The following is a 24,004-nucleotide window of genomic DNA, read 5'->3' as shown; positions in this document are numbered from 1 at the left end:
TTTCAGATAGTTGTAGAGAGCGATAAGGTCTCTCCTCAGCCTCCTTTTCTCCAGGCTAAACAATCCCAGTTCCCCCAGCCACTCCTCATAGGACATACCCTCTAGACCCTTCACCAGCTTTGTTGCCCTCCTCTGGACTCGCTCCATCACCTCAATGTCTTTCTTGAAGTGAGGGTCCCAGAACTGGACACAGTACTTGAGGTGTGGCCTCACCAGGGCTGAGTATAGGGGGACAATTACTTCCCTAGTCCTGCTGGCCACACTATTCCTGATACAAGCCAAGATGCTGGTGGCCGCCTTGGCCACCTGGGCACACTGCTGGCTCATGTTCAGCCGGCTGTCCACCAATACCCTCAGGTTCCACCGGGCTGCTTTCCAACCATTCTTCCCCCAGCCTGTAGCGCTGTATGGGGTTGTTGTGGCCAAAGTGTAGGACCCGGCACTTGGCCTTGGTGAACTTCATGCCATTGGTCTCAGCCCATCTATCTAACCTGTCCAGATCCCTCTGCAGAGACTTCCTACCCTCAGGCAGATCAACACTCCCACCCAGCTTGGTGTCATCTGCAAATTTCACAGAATCACAGAATCACAGAATCACAGAATGTTAGGGATTGGAAGGGACCTCGAAAGATCATCTAGTCCAATCCCCCTGCCGGAGCAGGATTGCCTAGACCATATCACACAGGAACGCGTCCAGGCGGGTTTTGAATGTCTCCAGAGAAGGAGACTCCACAACCTCTCTGGGCAGCCTGTTCCAGTGTTCGGTCACCCTCACCGTAAAGTTTTTCCTCAAATTTAAGTGGAACCTCCTGTGTTCCAGCTTGCACCCATTGCCCCTTGTCTTGTCAAGGGATGTCACTGAGAAGAGCCTGGCTCCATCCTCATGACACTTGCCCTTTACATATTTATAAACATTAATGAGGTCACCCCTCAGTCTCCTCTTCTCCAAGCTAAAGAGACCCAGCTCCCTCAGCCTCTCTCATAAGGGAGATGTTCCACTCCCTTAATCATCTTCGTGGCTCTGCGCTGGACTCTCTCTAGCAGTTCCCTGTCCTTCTTGAACTGAGGGGCCCAGAACTGGACACAATACTCCAGATGCGGCCTCACCAGGGCAGAGTAGAGGGGGAGGAGAACCTCTCTCGACCTGCTGACCACACCCCTTCTAATACACCCCAGGATGCCATTGGCCTTCTTGGCCACAAGGGCACACTGCTGGCTCATGGTCATCCTGTTGTCCACTAGGACCCCCAGGTCCCTTTCCCCTACGCTGGTCTCCAACAGGTCTGCCCCCAACTTGTACTGGTACATGGGGTTGTTCTTGCCCAGATGCAGGACTCTACACTTGCCCTTCTTATATTTCATTAAATTTCTCCCCGCCCAACTCTCCAGCCTGTCCAGGTCTCTCTGAATGGCTGCGCAGCCTTCCGGCATCTCAGCCACTGCTCCCAGTTTTGTGTCATCAGCGAACTTGCTGACAGCGCACTCTAATCCCTCATCCAAGTCATTAATAAATATATTGAATAGAACTGGTCCCAGAACCGATCCTTGCGGAACTCCGCTAGACACAGACCTCCAACTGGACTCTGTCCCACTGACCACTACTCTCTGGCTTCTTTCCTTCAGCCAGTTCACAATCCACCTCACTACCCGATCATCCAGACCACACTTCCCCAGTTTAGCTGCGAGGATGCTGTGGGAGACCGTGTCAAACGCTTTACTGAAATCGAGATAGACCACATCCACAGCTTTACCATCATCTATCCACCAGGTAACATCCTCATAAAAGGCTATCAAGTTGGTTGAGCAAGACTTCCCGTTGGTGAAGCCATGCTGAGTGCCCCTAATGATCCCCCTGTCCTTGATGCGCCTAGAGACAGCACCAAGAACAAGTTGCTCCATCACCTTTCCGGGGATGGAGGTGAGGCTGACCGGTCTATAGTTACCCGGGTCCTCCTTCTTGCCCTTTTTGAAGACTGGAGTGACATTCGCTTTCCTCCAGTCCTCAGGCACCTCTCCCGTTGCCCACGACTTAGCAAAGATGATGGAGAGTGGCCTAGCAATGACTTCCGCCAGCTCCCTCAGCACCCGCGGGTGCATCCCATCAGGGCCCATGGATTTATGGACGTCCAGGAAATTTACTGAGGGTGCACTCGGTACCCTCATCCAGATCATTAATAAAGATATTAAACAGGACTGGGCCCAGTACTGAGCCCTGGGGGACACCACTAGTGACCAGACGCCAACTGGATGCGGTACCGTTCACCACCACTCTCTGGGCCCAGCCAGTTCTTAACCCAGCGAAGAGTGTACCTGTCCAAGCTGTGGGCTGCCAGCTTATCCAGGAGAATGCCGTGGGAGACAGTATCAAAGGCTTTGCTGAAGTCCAAGTATACTACATCCACAGCCTTTCTGTCATCCCCTAGGCGGGTCACCTGGTCATAAAAAGAGATCAGGTTGGTTGTGGGGTTCCCACGGGACAATGGTGGGAACGAGGTACTGAACGAGCTATGTCCAGGCATGTCCAGGGGGTGGTAATGGGGTGGTGATGAACTAGCCAATCATAATACAGAACAAGGGTCTTAGCTATGAGACCAACAAGATATGGGGGAAGTTGAGGACCTTGGCTATGAAAAAAATAAGATATGGGGAAGCTGAAAAATAAGAAAGAATGCAGCACCTGCAAGATATAACTTTTTAGCATAAGCCAATCAGAACTAATATAGAGGCGTGTGAACAAAGCATACTAACCAATCATAATAGAAATGACATGTACACAGAGTGTGTACAAAAATAGAATAGTATAAATGTACCCTCAGATACGTAAATAAACGAGATCTGCTTAACGATCATATTGGTCTGCGTGCAGTGTCTCCGTGCCCTCTCGCGAACACTGACAAGTGGCGCCCGAACAGGGACCTTCCCCCGGACCAGGGGCCTTCGGCCGGAGACTGCAGAGAAGCAGCGGACAACGGCACGAAAGGAAAGGGTGAGAGGAAGCCAGCTGTAGAGTGCTGCCCCGGCACTGGATTTTCGCACCGGCAGGAATGGATGCGGTAAGCCTGAGTGTTGCTAGCAAAGGAAAACCTGGGTAGGGCTTCCCAGGCAGCTGGGGGAGGAATGGGGTCTACCCTGACCAAGACAGAAGTGGCAGTGGTGAAACTCCTCCAACATATACTCTCTGAGAGAGGAATTAAATATGACGAAGCTGCGTTAAAGCAGTTACTGTTTTGGGCAAAAGATAAAGGACATTTTACAACCTTTAATGATGTCTTTGAAGTGCCTTTATGGGAGAAGATTGGTGACTCTCTCTGGAATGCAGTGTCAAGTGGTGATAAGGAAGCCTTTAAATTGTCTGCTACATGGAGGCTGGTTAGCGAAGCGTTAAAAGGAATAAAAGCAGAGAGAGAAGTCATACATACAGCTTTTATGGCTTTAGGACCGCAGACGTCTACTACCCCCTCCCTGTTTGCGGGACCAACACCTCCCACGGCCCCGGTGGCTGTACCAGTGGCAGCTCCTTTATCGCCGTCGGTACGGACGGCTCCGAAAAAAGCTGAGGAGCGGGGAGTAAGTAAAATACATACAGATCCATCAGAACCAGTAGTGCGCCCTAAAACACGAACTCGATTTGGACTAATTGATTCAGACGCTGAACAGGAGACTTGGCCAAAACCCCCTCCTCCTCTCATTGATCTCTTTACGGATGAGGCTGAGCAGGAGAACAAGAAGGAGGGTAAACCTGCTTCGTATCCACCTTTACCGGATTCGCCGTTTCCTGAGTCTGTTGAACAAAGTTTACATTCCGGTGCTAAACGACCACCGTTAAAGTCTCCAGTTATGGAGTCAGCAGTACCAGAGTCACAAGGACTTAAAGGACCGTTACCATCACGAAATGGACACGAACTTGACATGACAGAGCTTGGTAGATGACTGGAAGAATTAAAGACGGAATTGCAGCAGCATCGTTCAGCCAACGCCTCGGGACACGTGACTAAGTCTCCCCAAAACCCCCCTCTGTGTTCGGGACAAGTATTAGGGCCACCTCAACCTCCTTTACAACTCCCTACTCCACCTTTAGATCAGGGCGGGGGGGGAGGTTTGCGTCCATCTGGTAATGTGGGAGGTGAGGGAGAGGGTCAGCGTCCGCCCGCATATATAGGGGAGGTGAGGGAGGAGTGAAATGGAAAGTGGTCATTCGAGATGCGTTATTAGAAGGAGTTATAATTCCGCAAGCATATCCTGTGATTGTGAGTGCGGGTCCTGAGGGAAAAAATCTTTGGCAACCGTTAGATTGGAAAATTATAAAAGAAACACGCCAGTCTATACAGACAAATGGCTTGGGCTCTCAGTATACACAGGCTTTGCTTAAACATATTTTTGCAACTAACCTTTTCACGGCAAATGACATTCGACAACTAATGTCCGTGCTGCTGTCTCCTTCTCAAGTTCTACATTTTCTTAATGCCTGGAATAGCGCTTGTCATAGAATAGCTAATACACCTAGGGGTCAGGATGATCCTCTCTTTAACATCACGGCACAAATGCTGTTAGGAGAGGGTCCTTTTTCAACTGTACAGTGGCAAGCGCAGTTTCATGTTGAGGCATTAGCGGCAGCTCAAGACAGTGCATTTCAAGCATTAATATCAGTCCCTAGCGAAGGTGTTCAACAAGCATATACCAGAGTTTTTCAACAGATAGGAGAACCATATGGTAAATTTATAGATCGTCTGTATGCAGCTTTGCGAAGCACGCCTGATTTAGATGAAAGTACTAGAGACAAGTTACTGGATGTTCTTGCTTTTGATAATGCTAATGAGACAACTAGAAAAGCATTGGCACATTTACCGAGAGGTGCGGGGGTGGCGGCTATGCTGGAAGCAGTAGAAAGAATGTTAGGAATGGAACAGGCTCAAGTTATGGCAGCTGCAGTCAGAGCAGCAGTGAAACCTCTGCTGCGAGCAAAGGACAAAGATAGGAAATGTTTCAACTGCAGACAGACAGGGCATTTTAAAAAAGATTGCAGAAAAGGACCAAGGAAGTGGTGTGTTAACTGCCGAAGATCAAATCACTATACGGCAGAGTGTACACGATTACAGGGAAACTCCCGGCTGAGCGCGCCGCACCCGCGCGTGCAGACAAGTCAGGGTGCTTGGACCGCCACTCCGCAGCCACAAGAAGAAGTGCCAGAGTGGATGTGGAAACAAAATTAGACATATACTTAACAGACAAACAAGTAACTGTAGTTGAAACTAACATGAAAGGACCTTTAGGACATGGTTTGAGTGCGTTACTTCTTGGGCGATCATCTATTTCCAAGCAGGGAATAATTGTACCGCCAGGGGTTATTGATGCAGATTATACAGGTCAAATATGTGCTATGGTATACACCCTATCCCCGCCTGTATTTATTCCGAAGGGCCAAAAGATTGCTCAGTTAGTTCCCTTTAAGGGCTGTGTTCCGAACGCAGAAAACAAAGACAGGGGGGAGGGTTGTTTCGGATCGACGGGACAAGCATTGGTTAATCTTGCTATTGACATCACTAGAAACCAACCGCGTGAAAGAGTAACATTGCGGAATCAGAATGGGGAAGAAAGGCAGATCTCTATGCTAATCGATACAGGAGCCGATGTTACGATCATTGCACAGCAACACTGGCCGTCTGCTTGGCCTGTGCAAGCGGCTCCAGTAACGATAGCAGGAGTTGGAGGCTGTACTTTGCCAATGATGAGTCAACAACCGGTACAGCTGCAATTTGCAGACAGAGCCTGTGTAAACGTTAGACCCTATATCATGAAAGTGCCAGTATCGCTTGTGGGACGAGATGTCTTAACACAATTAGGTGCACGATTGATAACGCCTTTTTAGGAGCGGTCACTGAAAAAGGGCCTGTCCTACCTTTAAAATGGAAATCAGAAACACCGGTATGGGTGGATCAGTGGCCGCTTAGATCAGACAGGCTGGAACAGATTGAATTGTTAGTCCAAGAACAGCTAGAAGCAGGTCATATCAGACCGTCCACAAGCCCCTACAATACTCCAATTTTCACGATTCCGAAAAAATCAGGCAAATGGCGATTGCTTCATGATTTGTGGGCCATAAACGATGTTATGGAAGATATGGGAGCATTACAACCTGGACTACCCACTCCTACCATGATTCCAGAAGGGTGGCAAATTTTAGTAATTGATCTAAAAGATTGTTTTTTCACGATATTTTTACATGACAGAGATTGTGCCAAATTTGCGTTCACAGTTCCGAGTATTAACAAGCAGGAACCTGCTAAGAGGTATGAGTGGATAGTCTTACCTCAGGGTATGAAAAATTCTCCTACATTATGTCAATTATATGTTGCATGGGCCTTACAACCTTTTCGTCAAAAGTTTCCTAATCTTTTGATTTATCATTATATGGATGATATTCTGATTGCTGGACAGGATTTAAAGGTGGAATTTGTGTTACCATTGTTAGAAAAAATGCTAGAACAGCGAGGACTGAAAATTGCCCCTGAAAAAATACAAAGATCAGAGCCTTGGAGGTACTTAGGCTGGGAGGTAACTAAGCAAACCATTCGACCTCAAAAAATCACCCTGAAAGTTGATATATCCACATTGGCTGATGCTCAGAAATTGTTAGGAGAATTGCAGTGGGTTCATAATACTTGTGGCATTACAAATGATGATATTGCACCGTTAATGCCATTGCTTGGACAAAACCCTGATGTCACTGTGAGCCGTACATTCACTGCAGACCAACAAGCAGCTATAAACAAAATTGCACACAAGGTGGCTACACAGGACGTGGCTCGCATTACTGCGAATGAGCCACTTTCAGCAATTATTGCTAAGACATCAATGGAAAATAAACATTTGAAAGCATTAATAGTTCAGTTAAAACCAACTCTCAAAATTATTGAATGGGTTTTTCCACCTTTTCATCCTAAAACAACAATTTGTACCAGAGTGGAAGCAATAGCACAATTGCTTGTCAAAGTGCGTAAAAGAATTACAGACATTACTGGATTAGACTCAGATGTTATCTATTTACCTATCAAGAAGGAATATCTACAGTGGTTAACAAATCAGTCAACTATTTTTCAAATAGCCTTACAGGACTTTACTGGACAATTGTTAACACATTTACCAAAAGATAAAAAGCTACAGTTTATTTGCAAACAGGATTGGGAAGAAAAACCTATCAGATCAGAGATACCTATGACTGGACTAACTGTTTTTACTGATGCAGGAAAGCGATCACATTCAGCAGTTATTACCTGGCAAGAGGATGGACAATGGAAACATTGCAAATTCTCAGGACAAACTGAGGACTCATTGCAGACACTTGAACTTTTTGCAATATACCAGGTCTTTATAAAATGGAAGGACTTACCTGTCAATATTGTAACAGACTCTCTTTATGCAGCAGGCATTGTAAATCGAATTGAAAGAGCTTTTATATGACCAGTGAAGAATATGCGACTTTACACCATTTTGCTACAGTTGCATCAGGTGATAAACCTCAGAGAGGTACCTTATTTTGTCACTCACGTTCGTAGTCATCAATTAGATCAAGGTTTGAGCATTGGCAATAATAAAGCAGACACACTTGTGTCCTATACGCAAATATCACCAAATTTATTTGAACAAGCGCGCCTATCCCATCAATTCTTTCATCAATCAGCGAAAATGCTAGCGAAACAATTTCACCTCACCATGGCACAAGCACGTGAACTAGTTAGTGCTTGTCCTAGTTGTCAGAAAATTGGCATGGGAATTGGAATAGGGGTAAATCCTCGAGGGTTGAGTGCATTGCAACTGTGGCAAATGGACGTTACTCACATTGCAGAATTTGGAAGGCTCAAATATGTTCATGTATCTGTTGATACGTTTTCACATATAATATGGGCAACAGCACAAACTGGGGAAACAGGTCGTCATGTCAAACGACATTTACTTGCTTGCTTTGCAAGTCTTGGGGTTCCACAACAACTTAAGACTGATAATGGACCAGCATATTGTTCACAGATTTTTCGTCAATTTTGTCAACTACGGGGTATTACACATGTCACTGGGATTCCTCATTCACCTACTGGTCAGGCGATTGTGGAACGTGCTCATAGTACATTGAAACAGCTTCTGCAAAAACAAAAAGGGGGAGAGGTGACTGAACCTTCTGAGAGACTTGCAAAAGCTGTTTATGTACTTAACCATTTAACTTTAGCAGGAGATAAGGAGCGACCCCCAATTGTAATACATTGGGAGGCAGTTCGACAGGGAGCAAGCTATGTGCAAAACAAAGGCAAAGTGTGGTATAGGGAACCAGGTACTAACGAGTGGTTGGGACCAGGGGAACTGTTACTAATGGGTCGAGGTTATGCTTCTGTCTCTACAGGCGCAGGAGTATGATGGTTTCCGATCAAGTGTATTAAACCATATGTGGAGGTGGAACCCAGATCCGGAGATCCGACAGAGAGAGCAGCACCGAGCACTGAGGATCTTGGCTCCGTACCTAAAGACTCTGGGGATTGCGACGCCATCAATAAGCCACCTTGAGGATCCTTTTACGTCATTACCACCTTTACATGCAACAGCTGAAGTAGAAGAAAAATTGGCACGTGGTTGTGATGGACATGGACATTGTTGCGAACCATGGGTTCTAAAAAACTGTAATGTATGTGGGGAAAGTAAGTGGCGGGTTATTCGACAATCTGAGCCGTGGTGGAGACATGTCGAGTGTGTACCGTGTGTAAGACAGTGGGTAACAGAAAGTTCACTAGAGAGACAGGCAATTCAATTATTAGGGAGAGAGGCTAACTTGCTTGGGACATTTGATATTCCAGCACTTAATGTGGCAAATAGAATTGGTGACTGTCAGCAAATTCATATAGCTGAAATAGCTAGTTCATTACAAAGATGTGTGCTGGAACAGCAAATTGTATTGGCAGGCAGTGTGGTGAAGGTACAGTGTGGGGAACAAATTAACATACCACGATCATGGGAAGTTTCTCCCGAGGATTGGGAGCGACAGCAATCGCAATGGTCTTATGTATCACAACCATTGGGCAGGCAGTGATAGATATCAGACAAAATATCTGGGTTACCATCGCAAATGCGACCGGACAAGAATCATTTTGCTTGTCCATGGCAACCCCTGGAGATCCTTTTCGTACTTGCCTGATAGGAGTTCCTGTTTTCGATCCAATCAGTTTTCAAGGTTACATACAAAACCCTGCCCTTGCCACAATGAGTGGAACAACAGCTAGTCAATGTGCAAATTCCATGAATCCAGGTGTCAACTATACTGCATGGTGGCAGGGACAGATAATCATGTCACTTAATCACACTATGATAGAACCACAGGAGCTAGATTTGTTAGGTGCCTTAGGACCTACCTATGGGGCAGTTATGTTTAAAAGTGACAAAGCAACTGATCACGCCCTCATTAATGACAATACACTACTATATGCTGTACAAGATGTATCTCCAAGAAATAAGTTGTATACAGGAATAAGGGAAAGTGACTTTTGTCCATTAGGGTGTCGATATTCTGACACGAAGGGAAACAACATGCTAGGCCGGAAGTTACCAGGAGGCTTGTTTTTAATTTGTGGTGATCGAGCCTGGCCAGGGATTCCTAGTAGGCCAATTGGAGGTCCATGTTACCTAGGGAAACTTACCTTGTTTCGACCTTCAGTGGGAGAATTGCTAAACAAAACATTATGGAATTACATGGCCTCTCGAAAAAAGCGTGCCGTATTACCGCTAGGACCAGAATGCGATGATCATGTACGGTTCTGGAACAAACCTACTAATTTTATTGCTGCTTTGTTTGCGCCAGTAGGAATTGCAAAATCATTACAACTAACAAAAACATTAGGGTGCTGGACAGCGAAGCAATTAAATCTAACTTCTGAGATACTTTCAACTTTAGCTACTGATGTTGATAGCATTAGACATGCAGTATTGCAAAACAGGGCTGCAATTGATTTTTTGCTTTTAGCTCAAGGGCATGGATGTGAGGATGTGGAAGGAATGTGTTGCATGAATCTTTCAGATCATTCTGTTTCTGTTCACCAACATCTTCGTCAACTGAAGGATAACATGCGCAAACTTACCATATCAACATCACCTTTCCTGGACTGTCTACAGTCTATTGGCATCACAGGATGGATACAGGACTTGCTAGTACAAGGAATGACTGTGTTGGTTGTTGTAATAATTGTCTTGCTAATAATGGGTGTAGAGGGGTTTTTGGAGCAGAATGGTCATGTAATGAGCCAGAAGTATGAGAGTATGGAGTGAAGGCCTAGCTGCGTGAGAAGATTCATGTAGCTAGTGTCAACAAGCCGACCTTCGAGAGATGAGGAAAAACAGCAGCTGAGCAAACAAGAATTGAGGGAGTAGCCGGTGGGAGCCGAACACAGAGGAGAAGAAACAAGAACTGATGGAGCCAATTAAGGAAGGACCAGTGGCGGAGCAGTGACCAATCAACACATCAAAGAAGAGTATGTTTAGTAATATTAACGGATAGCAATGCACATGCTTACAGCCAGGGAAAGTACAAAATGTATAAAAGGGACAGCTTATGCTTAATAAACATCTTCACTTTGATTCACATTGGATTTTGTGGAGGCGTGTTCCTTCTCCTCAGATGGTGACCCTGATGAGACGCTGATCGATGGCAAGTTCGGGGAATAGCCCAGAAGGAGGTACACCGGCTGGAGTACGGCTCAGCAGGTCTGAAGACCGGGGCGAGATGGAGGACGACTCGCAAGAAAAGAAAAGAACGTTGCAACGGGACACTTAGTGAGGTGAGCAGCCGGGGGAAAAAGGAGATGGGCCAAAATATTTCTAAAGAAGAAAGTGCGATAGTAAGGCTTCTCCTACATATCCTCTCTAAGAGAGGAGTGAAATATGATGAGCATTTGCTCCGGAGACTGTTAGTTTGGTGTCGAGAGCATGGGTTCCCTTCGGACCCCCAGAGCGCTTTTAAGGTGGACACTTGGGAAGATATTGGAAAGGGTTTATGGGACGCGATAAGCAGTGGGGAAAAGGAGGCAATAGAACTGGCAACTGCATGGAGGGCTGTTCTTACTGCTCTTCAAGAAATGAAAGCAGAGAGGGCTGTTGCAGCAGGGTCTTTTACGGCTCTGCGTCCAACAGAGGTTAACCCTGGGGCGAGAGGTCTTCGTGTTTTTGGTCAGCCGCCAATACCGGTTTTTTCAAACCCCTCCGCACCACCAGAAGAGCAGGAGAAAATTGAAATACCCCCTAAACCAACAGGGGAGCCCCCTAAACCGGAGGAAATGGAGGTTGATGAGCATCAGCCCGAGCCCACCCCCCCACCCTTCAAGCCTCCGCAAGCCGCCAATCTCGCAAATCGCGCCGAATACGAATATCCCCCTCTGCCCCCGTCGTCTCCCCCATCGCCTGCCGGTGGTCCAGGGAAATTTAAGGATCCGGTGGCTTGGGCGGAAAAATTGTCAGCAAAATTACAAGACCTGGAAAGACAGACGACCTTAACTGAGCGACAACATAAGGAGGAGCAGAGGAGAGAAGAAGAAAGGGAACGCCTACGCGGGGGGGCCAGGGGGGCCGGGGGGGGTGCTGAGGCGGCTGGGACTAGCCGCATGAGAAATATGGATGGGAATGTTGGTATGCACTCTGTCATGGGGGACGGGGGAGGAGACGATCCGCGATTACAGTGGCGAGGAGTTATACAGAATGCGCTAGTGGAGGGGGAGATTCTGCCCACAGCTTTCCCAGTTATTTTGGGAAATCAGAGAGAACCACCGCGCTGGGTAGGATTACAGTGGGAGATTGTTAAGGAGGCACGGAAAGCAGTACAACAAAATGGGTTGCATGCACCTTATACCCAAGCATTTATAAATAGTATCTTTATGTCTACGCTTTTAACACCTTTTGATTTTAAGCAATTGATGGCGATGATTTTAACCCCGATGCAGGAACTCTTGTGGCGGACGAGGTGGCATGACGCAGCACAGGCTGCAGCGGTGGAAAATCTGGGGAGGGGAGATAATGATCCTCTTTTAGGGATAACATTTGACCAACTGGTGGGAGAAGGGCAGTTTAGTGATCCACAATGACAGGCACGACTTAGACCAGAAGCCTTGGCACTTACTGCCACCTTAGCCCGAGAGGCTTTTAAAACCCTCCCAGAAGATGGGAAAGTAATTCCTGCCTATACAAAAATAAGGCAAGGTCCATCTGAGCCTTATATGAAATTTTTAGAAAGATTGCGTGAAGCATTGGAAAGGGCATCGCTGACCGATGTAGCTCGAGAGGCGTTGCTAATGTCGTTGGCAGTCGACAATGCTAATCCTACTTGTAAGCGCATTTTACAGACATTACCCAAAAATTCTAGCCTGGCAGAAATGATGGATGCGTGTGAGCGCGTAGGAACAACGGAAGAAACAGCAGGATACATGGCGTCAGCCTTTGCGGCTGCGGTGAAACCTCTAGTACGATCAGGGAGAGGCGATCAGGGACCAAAATGTTACAACTGTGGCAAACCGGGACACCTTAAGGCTCAATGCCGAGTAAAAAGTCACGAGTTTGCAGGGACCTGCAATCGCTGCCGGAAATACGGTCACGGTGCAGATGAATGCCGATCTAGATTCACTAAGCAGGGAACTCGGCTGGGAAACGGGGGGGGCGAGCGCGAGGAGACCCAGCGCGATGACACAAAACAGGTCTTCCACCCGGGCTGCCTGGATGGCGTCGCCGCCGCCACAAGAGGGAGTGCTGGGGTGGACATTGCCACAGCAGTAGAGGTGACTCTGATAGACCCGCAAGTACAATGTATACCCACCGATATGAAAGGCCCACTGGGTCACGGGTTGAGTGCCTTACTTATCGGGCGATCCTCTACGACCCAAAAAGGTCTTTTCGTTTTACCCGGTATAATCGATGCCGATTTTACAGGGGTCATATCTATTATGGTATGGACCCCCCTGCCACCAATTCATATACCCAAAGGAGAAAAAATTGGACAACTGGTCCCCTTTAAATCAGCTGTGCCCACAGCTGGGAATCAGATAAGAGGGGCTGGGGGTTTTGGATCAACAGGCCAGGCTGACATTTATCTGGCAATGGATATCAGCAAGGCAAAACCAACAGAACGGGTAACACTAAAAGAACCTGGTGGGAAAACTTGCATGGTCATTATGCTGATTGATACTGGAGCAGACGTTACAATAATCAGTCAAGCAGCGTGGCCTCATTCGTGGCCATTGGAGATCCCCCCTACGCCCATTTTGGGAGTCGGGGGAATACAGACCACTAAAATCAGTACAAATGTGATTTGTTGCAAATTGCAGGATGGGAGTACCTGTACAGTAAGACCATATGTGATGCCTGTCCCCATTTGTTTACTGGGGAGAGATGCATTAAGTCAATTAGGGGCACGTTTGGTAGCTAACAGTGAGGGTTTTTAGAGGCGGCCATTGATGAAGGGCGACCAATCCTAAAACTAACCTGGAAAACGGAAACCCCAGTTTGGGTCGATCAATGGCCGCTGTCTGCAGAAAAAATCGCCCACCTTGAAAGCTTGGTACAGGAGCAACTGGAAAAAGGTCATATTGAGCCCACAACAAGCCCATGGAACACCCCAATATTTACTATTCCGAAAAAAAGTGGCAAATGGCGTTTGTTACATGACCTTTGAAAAATCAATGAGGTCATGGATGATATGGGAACCCTACAACCAGGGCTCCCATCCCCCAATATGATCCCTAAAGATTGGGACATTTTAATCATTGACTTAAAAGATTGTTTCTTCACCATCCCTTTGCACCCTGATGACTATCAGAAATTTGCTTTTTCGGTGCCATCAGTGAACAAAGCTGCACCTATGAAACGCTATCATTGGGTTGTGCTACCACAGGGAATGAAAAATTCACCGACAATGTGTCAAATGTATGTGGCCTGGGCACTTGCTCCTGTGTGAAGGAATTTTCCAAATTTGATTATATACCATTATATGGATGACATTCTAATAGCAGGGAAACAATTGGATAAAAACCAATTGATTAATACACTGCAGACTGAACTAGCAAAAGGTGGATTGCAAATAGCCCCAGAAAAGGTACAACAGGAGAAAAACTGGAAGTACCTTGGGTGGGAAATTACCAAAACAACTGTTAGACCCCAAAAACTAGAAATTCGTGTGAATATCAGTACTTTAAATGATGTACAAAAACTGTTGGGAGACCTCAATTGGGTGCGAACCCTGTGTGGTCTCACCAATGCTGAATTGGCACCTTTGATGCAATTGCTAAAGGGAGGAGGCGGTGCAGATGCCCCCCGCACATTGACACAGGAAGCTGAGCAGGCATTGAAACACCTGAGTACCAAAATAGCTATGGCATACACTCACCGTTGGGACCCAGATTACAGTATTGGAGTATTGGTTATCAATCACGATCGCCACCCCCTGGCATTAATTATGCAGTGGGTGACTGACAAGGATCCTCTACATGTGCTGGAATGGATCTTTTTGCCTATGCAACCAAAACGTACCATCACTACGAAAGTAGAGGCCATAGCACAACTTGTAATGAAAGGAAGGCAGAGGGTTGTAGAGATAGCAGGTGTCGAACCTGCTTTTTTGGTTATTCCACTGGTTGCAGAGTATCTACAATGGGCATTACAAAATTCCATACCATTACAAGTTGCGTTATTGGATTATAGGGGCGAGTTGAAGGTACATCTACCCCCTCACAAATACTTCTCTGTGCTGCAATTGGGTCAATGGGAAGAATTACCAAAAAGGTCAGAACGTCCGGTCAGTGGTGTCACCGTTTTTACAGATGCTGGAGGCAAAGCTCAAAAAGCAGCACTAACATGGCTAGACAATGGGAAGTGGCATGATGTAATTTTATCTGACATTCAAGGGTCTACACAACAATTAGAATTGCGAGCTGTGGTGGAGGTCTTCAGGTGATGGAACACAGCACCTGTTAATGTGGTATGTGACTCTTTATATGTCGTAGGGATTGTCCAGAGGATGGAGCGTGCTCTGCTCAAAGAGATAGCTAATGAACAACTATACCAACTTTTTCATGAATTATGGCTTTTGCTGACAGAGCGACTGCATCCATATTTCATCACACATATCCGTAGTCACACAGGACTCCTGGAAAGCTTAGCTGAAGGCAATGCTCGGGCAGACAAACTTGTCGCACCTGCCTGGGCTGCGCCTTCAATTGATCGCTTCGCTCAAGCACAACGATCCCATGCCTTTTTCCATCGATCTGCTAAGGTACTGCGGCGTCAGTTTGGGCTACGCAGTGCAGATGCACGTGGGATAGTCCAGTCCTGTCCAGACTGTCAACATCTTGGGGGTGGTTTAGCACCTGGTGTCAACCCCCGCGGTACTGGACCGTTGGAGATATGGCAAATGGATGTAACACACATCCCCGAATTTGGACGGCTGAAATATGTCCACGTGAGTGTTGACTGTTTCTCCCTTGCTACCTGGGCTACAGCACAAACAGGCGAATCCAGCAAACACGTTCAACGACACATGCGTTCTGCTATTGCAGCCCTGGGCATTCCACAGACGATTAAAACGGACAATGGCCCAGGCTATGTGGCACGCGCCACACAGGACTTTTTCCAACTTTGGGGTATAACACATGTAACAGGTGTCCCACATTCACCAACGGGACAAGCTATTGTGGAGCGCATGAATCAAACTCTGAAACACCTTTTACAAAAACAAAAAGGGGGAGAGCCAGGGCTATCTCCTCCTGACAGGTTGTGTAAAGCGCTTTATGTACTAAACTTTTTACGCTTGCCACAGGACTACTCTGTACCTCCAGCAGTAAAACATGGTGCAGGGTTAAAGGGAGGTATGGAGGCTTTTCAGAAAGAACAGGAACAAGCCAAAGTGATGGTAAAAAATGGGGTGACTGGTGTGTGGGAAGGTCCAATGAAATTAATAGCGTTGGGTCGAGGGTATGCATGTGTCGTTACAGATACAGGAGCCAAATGGGTACCAGCTAAGTGGGTGAAGCCGTGGCTACAAAAACAACCTGAACTACAGGAGCCAACTCAGGATCTGCCTCGGAACACTGACCTCTTGAGAGATCCAGTGCCCTGACTGCTGGAAGCGTGAAAAAAGGTTTGCGTGGGAGGTATAGAAAAGGGAGCAAAAGGTGCAGTCATGATGAAGCAAGGGGTTGTTTTTTCTGTGTTAAGCCTGCTTTGGATCCTGGACCTGACAAAAGGTCATCAACCGATAGTCCTTCCACCGACACCATGGAAGGGGAGTCACAACGTTTGGGTGACTCTGATGCGGAGCTTGAACCAGACGCAGTTTTGTGCCTCCTTAGCTCAGCCTGAACAACCCTTTCATACATTTCTAGTGGGGGTCCCCTTAAACAGATCTGAAAGTAGGGAGATAGTGGCAGGGTTGAATGTGCTGAAACAGAGCCTCTGTGAGAATGCAATGAAATGTGGCGAACATTGGGATTTATGGGACGATAGCTTGCCTGTCAGTCCCTTAGAGCCCCAAGAACTTGACATCCTAGGAACTTTAGAGGCAGAATCCTGTGTGTTTTTCAATTACACAGAGGGATCAAACATTTATCAGAACGACATAAAGAGATTACAAAATGTCACACCCAGTAATCCATTGTGGCAAAATGAATCTATCTGGTGTGCAAACGTAGGGCGCAGTCGAACAGAGCCAGCACCGGATTTGGCCATGCCTAGAAAATTACCAGAAGGTTTATTCCTAATTTGTGGCGATAGGGCTTGGCCAGGGCTGCCCAGTAAAAAACTGGGAGGTCCGTGTACCATAGGTAAATTAAGCTTACTAATGCCTACACGAAAGGTCATATTAAACCACACTAACCTACACAAGATTAAAAGAAGTGTCACTACCTTAGGGAAAGAATGTAAAGATGAGGTAGAACTATGGTCTAGGACCAAAGTAGTTCTTTCTTCTATTTTTGCCCCGGGTGTTGCTGCTGCACAAGGACTAACACAATTGCGAAATTTAGCTTGCTGGGTTGCAAAAAGAGCTGATCAAACTTCTAGAATTTTAGGAACATTAGCCAATGATGTAGATAGTATCCGACATGCTACCTTACAAAATAGAGCTGCTATAGATTTTTTATTATTAGTGCACGGTCACGGATGTCAGGAGTTTGATGGGATGTGTTGCATGGATCTGAACGATCATTCCAGGTCAATTCATAAGCAGATCAAAGAGCTCATGGATGCCACACAGAAAATACGGGAACAGCATGGGTTCCTGGATGACTGGTTGGGTAATTTGGGAATTGGAGGGTGGCTGGTCGGATTGATTAAAATGCTATTGATGGGATTGTTTGTGATTTGTATTATCATGCTTGTATTACCGTGTTTATTCTCCTGCTTGCAAAGGGCCCTGCAGCGGACAATAAACACGGCCTTTCTGGCTCAAGAAAAGAAAGGGGGAATTGTAGAGGGGTTTTTGGAGGAGAATGGTCATGTAATGAGCCAGAAGTATGAGAGTATGGAGTGAAGGCCTAGCTGCGTGAGAAGATTCATGTAGCTAGTGTCAACAAGCCGACCTTCGAGAGATGAGGAAAAACAGCAGCTGAGCAAACAAGAATTGAGGGAGTAGCCGGTGGGAGCCGAACACAGAGGAGAAGAAACAAGAACTGATGGAGCCAATTAAGGAAGGACCAGTGGCGGAGCAGTGACCAATCAACACATCAAAGAAGAGTATGTTTAGTAATATTAACGGATAGCAACGCACATGCTTACAGCCAGGGAAAGTACAAAATGTATAAAAGGGACAGCTTATGCTTAATAAACGTCTTCACTTTGATTCACATTGGATTTTGTGGAGGCGTGTTCCTTCTCCTCAAATGGGATGTATGATGAGTTGTATCAAGCAGGCGTTGCTGAAAATGTTCCATCAGACCTGGCTTGTTCAAAAACAGAGAGCAGGATTTATGGGTAACCAAGGCTGGGATTCTCTGACCGGGCTCTGCGAGACGCAGGGAACCAGGTTTAAGTAAGAAACAAAGACAAAAAGGACAGGACAGGACATAGCTCGTTCAAAAACAAAAAGGGGGATTTGTGGGGTTCCCACGGGACAATGGTGGGAACGAGGTACTGAACGAGCTATGTCCAGGCATGTCCAGGGGGTGGTAATGGGGTGGTGATGAACTAGCCAATCATAATACAGAACAAGGGTCTTAGCTATGAGACCAACAAGATATGGGGGAAGTTGAGGACCTTGGCTATGAAAAAAATAAGATATGGGGAAGCTGAAAAATAAGAAAGAATGCAGCACCTGCAAGATATAACTTTTTAGCATAAGCCAATCAGAACTAATATAGAGGCGTGTGAACAAAGCATACTAACCAATCATAATAGAAATGACATGTACACAGAGTGTGTACAAAAATAGAATAGTATAAATGTACCCTCAGATACGTAAATAAACGAGATCTGCTTAACGATCATATTGGTCTGCGTGCATTTACTCCGTGCCCTCTCAACAGTTGGTCAGGCAGGACTTGCCTTTCCTAAACCCATGCTGACTAGGCCTGATCCCCTGGTTGTCCTCTAGGTGCTGTGTAATTGCACTCAAGATGATCTGTTCTGTGACCTTGCCAGGCATCAAGGTCAGGCTGACAGGCCTGTAGTTCCCAGGATCCTCCTTCCGGCCCTTCTTGTGGATGGGCGTTACATTGGCCAGCCTCCAGTCATCTGGGACCTCCCCGGTTAGCCAGGACTGAAAATAAATAATGGGGAATGGCTTAGCAAGCTCTTCCGCCAGCTCCCTCAGTACCCTTGGGTGGATACTGTCCGGTCCCATAGACTTGTGAGCATCCAAGTGGCACAGCAGGTCGCTAACTACTTCCTCCTGAATTATAGGGGGTCTATTCTGCTCCCCCTCCCTGTCTACTGGCTCAGGGGGGCAGTTGCCCTGAGGATAACCGGTTTTACTGTGAAAGACTGAGGCAAAAAAGGTATTAAGCACCTCAGCCTTTTCCTCATCCCTGGTCACAATGTTCCCCCTGCATCCAATAAGAAATGGAGATATTCCCTTGATCTCCTTTGGCTGTTTATGTATTTATAAAAACACTTTTTATTATCTTTTACTGCAGTGGCCAGATTGAGTTCTAGTTGAGCTTTCGCCTTTCTAATTTTCCTTCTACATGACCTAGCAATATCCTTGTACTCTTCCTGAGTTGCCTTCCCCTTTTTCCAAAGATCATAAACCTTCTTTTTTTCCCTAAGTTCCTGCAAAAGCTCCCTGTTCAACCAAGCTGGAATTCTTCCCCCACAGCTCGTCTTTTGGCTTGTGGGGATGGCCTGCTCCTGTGCCTTCAAGATTTCTTTCTTAAAGTATGTCCAGCTTTCCTGGACCCCTTTGTTATCAAGAACTATTTCCCATGGGACTCTCTGAACCAGTGTCCTAAATAGGCCAAAGTCCGCCCTCCGGAAGTCCAAGGTAGAGGTTTTGTTGACCCCCTTCCTTCTTTCCCCAAGAATTGAAAACCCTATCATTTCGTGGTTGCTACTCCCTCCTACTTGCAGTTGCCAGAGTTGTGACATTTTTTATTAAATTCACAAGCAAGATAATTTTTTTTCTTCCATTCCCACAGTGTATGGAAGGCATTCCTTGAAAACATCCTCAGAAACTACTCTCTTCATCTTCACCATTCTTTCCTTAAAATCCTCCCTGCTATGACATCTGCAAAAAAGTTGCTGTGCTAACTATTAGGCAATTTTTACTGTCTGTGGCTGATTGTACGGCTCAGAATGATCTCACTCTAAGTATGCATAACCTCTCATGTACTTCTGTTTGTAGTCTTTTTTGAATGATTTCTTGAGGATCATTCACTGTCTTTTGAACAGGTTTATTCTCACAAAATGATATTTGTCTTTAGTGGTTCTTTGTCTGAACTAGTTGTCGAGATTTCCCTTATAATCAATGGAGGGAAATGGGCACTTTAATGATAAAGCTCTTCTAGCCAAAGTTAGCTACCTAAGCTAGATCAGCTGAATCACCATTTGGTGGTGATTTCCTCTCAACTGCATCCAAAGGGACCTCTTGATGACTAGCTCAGATCAGTCCATAGCCAATATCTAAAGATTTCTGAAATTATCTCACCTATATGTCTGTCATACTCAGGTCCCAAAATGAAGCTCTAGGAAGAGCTACAGAGCAAACTATAATGATAGCCTCTAGAAAACTTTACCATCATAATACTGTAATGAAAACAGCATTGCAAAAAAGCCAGACACCCAAAAAACCCCAAACTCTGTGTCAATAATACAGCGTCCACAAGCTGTAAGAAAATTCCTTTGGCAAATGACATCTATAATGTTCTTTGACTTGCTGCCATCTGTTACTGCTGCCTTATAATCAAGTTTGTTTTCAGACAGACTGTGCCTGATTCTTTCAAGATAAGGAGGGTGTGTATTTTAACAGAAGTTACTAGTAGATATATCCATAGCATGGGAACAGCAAGAAAATAATTGAACAGTTATATACATTTACGCAACGCTTACAGCTGGTTTCCAGAAAGAGGGATTCCAGGTCTTTAGAGGTGATGGCAATAGTGTCTGTAATTACCTTCTGGAAAAGGAAAGAACTTGCAAGTTGGAACAAACTTTAGGGTGGAGAAGGAGGGGTACTATTGAAAGGTACAGATGTCAATATGTCTCCCTATAACTCTGCTAATGGACAGTTAAACTCGTTTAAAATAATTATAAAAAGATAAAATATTACTTGAAAATACTAGGTGTATATAAAAGTTTATCTTGAAGGTATTAAAAATATCCTTAGATGGGCAAAGGAGAGGGTTTGGAGACTTTGATATAGAGATGTAGATACAAACACAGATATAAATCAGAGATAGGAATAGAGATATAATTATTTTTTCATCTTCAGTCCCTCTGGTATATATTGAGGTTCTTGTATAAGCATTGATTTCGGAAAACTATCTGAAGTTTTGTATACTTACATTGCATTTTTTATTAGAGCTAGAGGTAAAAATAAAAGTGTTAAAAGTGACCATTTCAATTATTTTCTCTCTCCTTTCCCTAATGTCAGTTTAAATTGCACAGAAGGAACCAGTTCTCCAGCATATCTTAGTATTACCAACTATTTGTGGAGGTCAAGGATGTTTGACCTTTCAGGCAGTGGAGGAGAATAAATCTATTCCCCAAAAGCAATGAAGTCTGCTCTTTAGTATGCCGTAACAGGTCAAGCAGGTTATGATTTGGTCGTGCTATGAGTGCAGAAATGATGTGTGCCAGTTCACATCCAGCATCGCTACATCATTGGGACAGAGAAAGATGGGTACGCTGCTTTTCGCTTCAGAGTGGTTATGTATGGAGGCAGGACAGGTGAGGCAGCACCAGGCTTCCACTGTCAGGCCAGAACACTGTAAAAACATGGCTGTCCTCTTCCAGACTCAAACAAATAGACTTGCCAGCTTGGATCACCACTAATCTCAGGATCTCAGCACATCACAGTAAACAACATCACTGACCTTCCCTTCCCTTCCCTTCCCTTCCCTTCCCTTCCCTTCCCTTCCCTTCCCTTCCCTTCCCTTCCCTTCCCTTCCCTTCCCTTCCCTTCCCTTCCCTTCCCTTCTGAGTCAGTTGGCAGCAGCGGCGGCAGCGACAGCAACTGAGGTGAGTCCGGGGCGAGGGTGAGATCGGGCTGTACCGGGCAGGTTCCGTACTCAGGGCCACCCGAGCAGCAGCCCCGAGTCCCCTCTGGACCCGGGCGTTCACGGCAACAAATCAGGCGAGGAGGGGGCATAGCCAGAGGCACCGCGGGAGATTTGAAGGGCCCCTGAGGAACGCGAGCGACCCGGTGCGCGGCAGTTTGCGCAGGCAGGGCGAGCAGGGTAGCCAGGCAGGAAGGTATGGTTTCCACTCGGTGGGGCCCTAAGTCCTCTGCAGGTGTCAGAAAGGACATGGCAATGCAAACGGACCTGCCGCGGAAGCATGCGGAGGTCCAGGTGGCAGGCTGCAGGGAGTGCCGGGAGACCTCACCTGTGTGAGGTGTGAACAGGTCGACGACCTGATCTCCTTGGTGGCCCAACTCAAGGAGGAGGTGGAAAGGTTAAGGAGTACAAGAGCATCCCAGGAAGAGGTTGGCGGGCAGTGCTGTTCCCTGCCCGTCCTGGGGAAAACGGATGGGCCTAATGCTCCCCGGGAAGTGGAGGATCCTCTTCCTCCTCCACAAGGAGCAGGAGGAGACCTAGGGGATGGGGGGGAATGGAGGCAGGTCCCTGCTCGGGGTGGCAGGCGAATCCCATCCCGACCTTCCTCCCCTCCCCACGTCCCCCTGCAGAATAGGTATGAGGTGCTGGAGCCTGAGCATCTTCCTGAGTGTCAGGAAGACACAAATCTAGGTGAAAGACCTTCTACGGGGCTACGTAAACAGAAGCAACCAAGTAGGAGGGTTGCAACCAGCTCCAAAAAGGAGAAAAGAAAAGTAATTGTTATAGGCGACTCCCTGCTAAGGGGAACGGAGGGCCCCATATGCAGGCCAGACCCAACTCACAGGGAAGTCTGCTGCCTCCCTGGGGCTCGCGTAAGGGATGTTGCCAGGAGGCTTCCTGAACTGGTGAGGCCCTCTGACTACTACCCACTATTAGTATTCCAGGTGGGTAGGGATGAGATTGAAGGGAGAAGTCCCAGGGCTATGAAAAGGGACTTCAGGGCCCTGGGGCGTTTGGTGAAGCGGGTAGGTGCACAGGTTATATTCTCTTCAGTTCCTTCAGTGTTAGGTGAAAATAGGGAAAGGACTATGAAAGTACAACAGATTAATACGTGGCTAAGAGACTGGTGCCGTAGGTGGGATTTTGGGTTCATTGACCGCGGGGTGGCTTTCATGGCACCGGGCCTGCTTAAGCCGGATGGGGAACAGCTGAATCAGAAGGGGAAAAGGGTTATGGCCCAGAAGTTGGCAGGGCTGGTCAAGAGGTCTTTAAACTAGGTTCGATGGGGGAGGGGGATAAGACCAGGGCAATCACAAATGAACCTAGGGGCGACAGCCCTGTGTCAGGGGCAAGGCCGCTAGCCCAGCTGAAGTGCATTTACACCAATGCACGCAGTATGGGCAACAAACAGGAAGAGCTAGAAGCCACTGTACAGCAGGAAGGTTATGATGTGGTTGCCATCACAGAAACGTGGTGGGATGACTCTCATGACTGGAGTGCTGCTGTGGATGGCTATAAGCTCTTTAAGAGGGACAGGCGAAGCAGGAGAGGCGGTGGGGTAGCACTGTATGTTAGGGAGTGCTTGGACTGTGTCGAAATTGAGGAAGATGGTGAGGATGACAAGGTTGAACGTCTATGGGTGAAGATCAGGGGGAAGGTCGGCAGGGCGGACATTACGGTGGGAGTCTATTATAGACCACCCAACCGGGATGAGCAGGCGGACGAGGTGTTTTACAAGCGGCTGTCAGAAGCTGCCCGGTCGACGGCCCTTGTACTCGTGGGCGACTTCAACTTGCCGGATGTCTGCTGGAAATACAACATGGCAGAGAGGAAGCAATCTAGGAGGTTCCTCGAATGTGTGGAGGACAACTTCCTCATGCAAGTGGTAAATGACCCCCCACTAGAGGAGGGGCCCTGCTTGACCTGTTGTTTGTGAACAGAGAAGGACTAGTGGGAGATGTGAGGGTCGGTGGCCGTCTTGGGAATAGCGACCATGAAATGTTAGAGTTTTCGATAGTGGGGGAAGTAAGGAGGGGCAAGAGCAGAACTTCTGCCTTAGATTTCCACAGGGCAGATTTTAGCCTGTTTAAGAGGCTGGTGGACCGAGTCCCTTGGGAGTCGGTCCTGAAGGGCAAAGGAGTCCAGGAAGGCTGGACGTGCTTTAAAAAGGAATTGCTAAATATTCAGGAGCAGGCTGTCCTGGTGTGTAGGAAGACAAGCCGTCGGGGAAAAAGACCGGCCTGGTTAAACAGAGAACTTAGGCTAGAACTTAAGGAAAAAAAGAGAACCTA

General features: G+C 46.8%; 1 long non-coding RNA gene across 1 annotated transcript; it reads left to right on the top strand.

The window, feature by feature from the left end:
- Window positions 1–10,720: 10,720 nt before the first annotated feature.
- Window positions 10,721–17,853, top strand: LOC137675796 (uncharacterized). Its single transcript, XR_011050006.1, has 3 exons — window positions 10,721–10,808; window positions 15,999–16,144; window positions 17,413–17,853. It is a non-coding gene; the product is annotated as an uncharacterized lncRNA (long non-coding RNA).
- The last annotated feature ends 6,151 nt before the right edge of the window (window positions 17,854–24,004 follow it).

Source organism: Nyctibius grandis, chromosome W (genome assembly GCF_013368605.1).
Source record: "Nyctibius grandis isolate bNycGra1 chromosome W, bNycGra1.pri, whole genome shotgun sequence".
NCBI lineage: Eukaryota > Metazoa > Chordata > Aves > Nyctibiiformes > Nyctibiidae > Nyctibius > Nyctibius grandis.
This window is presented reverse-complemented; position numbering and strand designations above follow the sequence as displayed.